Raw genomic sequence first — 6,017 nt, 5'->3', positions numbered from 1 at the left:
TACATGAAATCAAACAGTCTTAAATTTCTGCCAGAACTTAGCATGACAGACAACATTAATTTTAGTCAGAATACAGTACGTGCTTTTTTTGGGCTACAGTATATTATTCTATCAGTGTTCGTGAGAAATTCACGGCCTTTTGCCTTTCGTGACGACGCAGAACATCCAGGCTTTAGCCACCAAGCAAAATTAATGACATGAATTGACTTATCTTTAACTACATAAAGTACATCAACTGATTTTCATCTTGACATGTTATCTGGTTAGTAATGTGTGTGTCTGTCTCTTCACCGTGCAAAATGTATGTAAAGTCTGTTTATTCATCTGAAGATGGGAGAGGGTTATCTGTGCTCATGTTGCAGTTTACACAAGTATAATGTTGAAACTGGAAACCCCTAGTGCATTTAAACAATAATAAACTTCAGCACTGTGGAATCCCACATCTAAAGAGCATGCAAACAACCAATATAGGGGGACAAAAAGCTTTTTAGGTGGGTGAAAATCTTTGTATAAAAAAGAATGATAATTTACCCATGCTTAAAATGATCATTATTCTCAAAAGATATATTGCTTACGCTGATGGTTTCCTCGGGCTTCTATTTTATGTTATTTGCGTGTCACAATGATCAGTACAGTGTAGGTGTCAGGGTGCGGGTTGGCAGGACACAGATGCGGACTCCAGAGGTGAGAAGCAAACTTGGTTTATTCACAAAAAAACTAAAAGTCAAAACAAAGCGCGGCTGAGCCGGATGATGAAAACTAAGCTGTGGGCGACAACATGAATATGACTATGCCTAAAACAAAACAAATGACTAGACATGGCATGAAAAAAAGCACTTAGCTTTGACGTGGCGTGGCATGAGGGGTGAAAAACAGAGAAAAGAAATCACAAAACGAAAGGGGAGCCGGAGAACTAAATACTGAACTGGGAGTGATTGACAAATGAGTGCAGCTGGGGACAATGAATACAGGTGACGTGAGTGAAACTAATGAACTGAACATGGGAAGTGAGGGAAAAACAATGGCAAAACTTAAATGACTTAAAAACTAACACAATGATAAACACATGATAAAACATGAAACTAAAAACATGGGGAAAACCCCATGAACGTGACAGTAGGGGGAAAACAGAAACAAAATAATGAATGCATGTTGGTCGAAATGATAAAATACACATGTAAATGTTATCAGTCTTATACCTCTGTGTATATTATTGAAAGATTCGATTTTTTTTCCCCCTCTGCATGAAGGAATTCACGAACATTATCGGGCACATTTGTCTGTTATTACAAGCCAGCTCAATCCTCACAGCACTGCTGGCATTAAAAATATGGCAACTGTCCACAAATTGTGAAAGAGTACACCATCTGAATTATACTGCATGCTGGCTGACTTCTTGGGTTCTGCACTTCGGACTTTCCATTTGCATTTTTATCCCATTTAAATAACTGCATTTTCTTTGACTCACATTGACATTTGTTTTCATTTCATAGCTTTAGATTAACCTGATTCGAATGATGATTATTCTCTTTGGTTAGAAGTCTTGCTTCGTTTTTCTGATATGATAAGTGGACAGGCCTTTTATTTCTGACCCATCTTTCATCCTCCATTTTCCTTTGTTTCTTTGACTTTGAACTTTACTGCCAGTGTGGTACCTGTCCATCTCCGTCAGAGAGGCAGAGACGAGACTGAGGATGCAGAGAAAGTAAAACAGAGGTGTTGTCAGTCGGGAGACAGCATTGACACTCTAAGGAAAGAGTGAATAATTGAAAATGCGTCTAAAGAAAGACTCTAGTTCTGATGGTTTGGCTGTCAGCCTGCAGTGAAGTAAGGACATGATGTGAAGCAACTTTACAAGCTGTTGAGGGGTCCCTCTTCAATGAGATGGTAATAACCAGTTCTCCTCAGCGCTGTTTGCAGACACGTCTAGAGAAAGATTGTGAAGAGGAGAATGTTTTTGTTCTTGGGGATTTATTAAACCACACAAGTCTCTGTCACCATGATGTGCCTGTGATTAGAGGGTGTGCAACACTTGTACATCAATATTTGACAGTGTCTTACAGCCTAACCAGCAGGTCTAGCTGATATTTGTTTGCACTTCAGTTCAGGACATGGAGTGCACTACATATTCACTGAAATGTATGCAATAATGGCCCCATGTAATCAGTCAAAAAGCTCTCTGTAATCTTTTTCTAGTGACTACAGGTTGTTGGCTGCAATGGTGGACATGAAGAGAAACCATATGAAGTGCAGAGGCAGCTACATAACCATTTTTATCTCACTGAGGGGCCAGCTCATTTTATAATCATATAAAAATTCAAATAGAATTTCAGCTTTAGGTGAGATCTTCTCTAAGTTTTATATGAATTTTGATATGCGATTTCATATGATGGTGTCACTTTTTATCTAACAAACAGCACTCACAGTAGTGCTATTAAATCCCAGGAGTATAACATCTACTGTTCAGTGAGCTTAAACATGTATAAAAGACATATGTTAAGCTGCTCTCTTCTGCCGCTGTTAGGTTTTATTCAACCACTGCGTGTTTGGTATGGTAAAATGAATTGTTATGATGTTATAACATGTGGTCATAGTGATCCACTGTCCCTTAGCACCTGTCACTAAACTTATTTTAGCAACAAATTCCCAGCTTGTTACATACTGAGACTGGAGCCCTTCACATCTGTTATCAATACCCCTTTATCATTCCTTTCTGAGAGAGAAATGTAATTATGCAGTCCTCCCTTATAAACATGTTACACAGATTGCATGACAGGCCATAGGGGGATGGTAACCTGACTCAAAGGCATGGGATTTATGTTTGAGACTGCTGTTTCAGTTCCTATTTTTCACTTATTTGGCTTTTATTTGTATCTTTTTTATTTTACGACTTTGTTACCCATTGAAAGTACTTGGTGTAATGGTAGTTTATTTGTCTCTTAGAACTGCTTTAGAAACCCCCACAACAGACTTTCCAATCTGCATTAACCATTTGCCTCTTAATCAACGCCCAAACACAATAATTGATTTCAACTATCTGTCTATTAATCACATCGAGACCACATCCTGCATCCTGTTCCAAGTGTGTGACACCCAGCATTTTTTCAGCATGTCTCGTCAGTGCTGAATGCTAGAATACCAGAAAGCTCAGCAGGTAGAAAAAAGCGTATTGGTCTATTGCACTCTTAGAACTGAAGTGCTCTTTATTGTATAGCCCAGAGGGGGCCTAATGGCAAAATATTCAAAATAAAATGGAAATTGAATACATTTTGTGGATAAATCTACGCCAATCCCGGCAAACCAATTGAGACATTGGCTGCTCGGTTTATCCAAGCAACACCCTGCATACATTGCTGCTTGCGGTTAAATGTATTGGCTTTCATTTGTCCATCACCTGTGATGTGCTTGGAGCAGATGAGGTATGGCTGCTGTCACATAGCCATGATAATGTGTGGGTGACAGGAGGCAGAGGTCACTCTGAGCTTAGAAGTGCAGAGTTGGCTGAGGGGAAGAAACCAGTTCTCTCAGTATGGCATCGCATTAACCTTACATCCTTCAAGCATTAACATCTACCTCTAATGTTCTCCTTGCCTATCTTCAAGCCCCTTTAAGCAGTTGAGCCTTCAATCATCTATATTGGTGTACAAAATGATGAATCCCAACTGGCAGATTAAGCTGAGCAACAAGAGATCATAGTCCTAAGCAGCTTGGAGCGTGGGGATGTCTAATACAGTCTATTATTATCTCTTATTTAGGTCATGATAACAAATTGCTGTTGTCCAAAGGTTACATCTTTGTGTTCAGATTAGTACATCGCAACATCAACCACTTGCTGAGCATAATTAGCTGAGGATACATAGATATATATAGGCCTTCACTTTAGCCCATGTTTTTCATTAAAAAAAAAATGATATTTAGTTTTTAATTCTTTTTTTCAGAAAAGCTAATCATAATGTTAGGCTACCATAGGCTAATATTTGCCCTCATCCCATTAAAAAAGACCATTTGTGCAATTACTAAGGTCAAGGTGTGTCAAGTCACATCATACTGAATATCACAACAGCAGTATCCTAATTATATTTCTAAGCTTGCAGCTAAATGCATATTTAAAAGGTACACCTGGCTAAAACAAATTCAGTTTAATACAACAGTCTTGTAAAAACCCTATCTTCATAAAGGCTCTTTACTCTACTAGGTTATGTTGAAAAGTGAGCTAGTATTTAGTCTAAATATAAGTAAATATAAGTAATCCTTTGGTATGCTAGACAGCTAAGATTAAGTCCCACTTGTTACATAATTTATCAGAGTGCTGTGAAAAGCTATTTTTACTGAGATGACCAAAATGATTTCAAGTAGTTTCAGGAAATTTAAACTGAAAATGTCTTTTTAAATCTTTCAGTGATCTAGTTTAATTAATCATAACAATCATGATAAATCTTTGAGTCATCATGAGAGCCTATAAGCCAATCAAGATTTTTCAAGACAGCCTGAACTTTTATTTGGGAATATGACAAAACAGTGAAAAAATCTTTTTATAGGCCTGGGATTTCAAAAAGGAATTTTGATAGCACTTTGCATTCCTCTCAATTCAATAAGAACAACATTTTAGACCTGCAATCAGTCCCTGTTTTAGATGAGCACTACCTTGAGCTGAGATATCTCATTTAAATTCTCCTCAGGGAAAGACAAAGGGTTTAGACATGAATGAGAAGAAATTATTCTTTTTTCTCATTTTTCAAATGATTGGTCAGTGAGTTGCTTTTATGGGGGTCTCTTATCTTGAATAGAAGCCACTTTGCAGCTGTTTTGGTTTGTAACTTTTTTTACATGCCAGTGGCTCCTGGTCAGAAGTGAACCACCCTTGTGGCATTGAAAACCCAGGGTTTAACTTTATTTTGTCTTGTTAGAGCTCTTTGTAGGAGAGACCCATTTGTCTGACAGAAATATGCATGTTTATCATGCAATATATATATATATATATATATATATATATATATATATATATGTATGTATGTATAGAGAGAGAGCGATGGATACATACATATAGTTCATTATGAAACTTCTTCTGCCTTAAAACCTCTTTAGAACATCTTATTGGTTACAGTTGATCGTATAAACTTGTTCCATCTGCGTAGGCTGTGCATTATGGTTAGATGGTTAGAAATCTTCCCTTCCCCTTCTGTGAGAGGTAGATCACAGCAGGTCCTACTACTTGTGTGTGCTCATGCTCTTAAGCGAGTCTTTTCAGGTAATTACAGCATCTGTTGGGAGTTTTGCTGATTGTTTTTCATCTACACATGGTCACCACTCCAGAAAACCAATTACTGTTGTGAACACTAAATCACCAAGACTGATTTGCCATTGTAAAAAGTATAAAAAACAGGATAAGAGAAGGAATGTGTTCTTATTTGTTCACTTGCAGGTGAGACAACAGCAGGAGAGAATAACACAAGAACGGAAAAGATGAATTCAAGATGATGATTTCAAGAGGGAGCATCTTAAAAATATTTCAAGCAATTTCGGAAACATGTTTGAGAGAACTGAGCTTATATACAAAGAGCTATTTTTATTACTATCTTCATACTTTATCATTTATAAAGTCGCTAATTTTTCAATATAAATACTGAAAGATTACCTGCTCTGAAACCTTTTACTACGCGATCACTCACATTTGGGTCAATCACTAAGAATTGTATGCTTGTTTTTTTTATTTAAAGTACTGCTTAACAAGACAATGCAACTAGGCCATAGACCTAGTTTCTGTTTCCACGATATATGCTACTTCTATTTCCAGGATCAGGACTTGCATGACTCAGATGCAGAAAAGAGCACTGCTGTTACTCGTGGGTAGCAGATGCCTCTATGTTGGGCACTACAGGCTGCTGTCTTTCTCTAATGTCAGTTACACAGAGTCATTACTTCAATAATGTGACTCGGTTAAACCAGATAGTTTTAGATGGATAAATTGTGTGATTCACGTTAACTGTTGATTAATTGTTCTCATTTATTTGGCCGAC

The sequence above is a fragment of the Odontesthes bonariensis genome, chromosome 7 (assembly GCF_027942865.1).
Source record: "Odontesthes bonariensis isolate fOdoBon6 chromosome 7, fOdoBon6.hap1, whole genome shotgun sequence".
NCBI lineage: Eukaryota > Metazoa > Chordata > Actinopteri > Atheriniformes > Atherinopsidae > Odontesthes > Odontesthes bonariensis.
Note: the sequence above shows the minus strand (reverse complement) of the source record.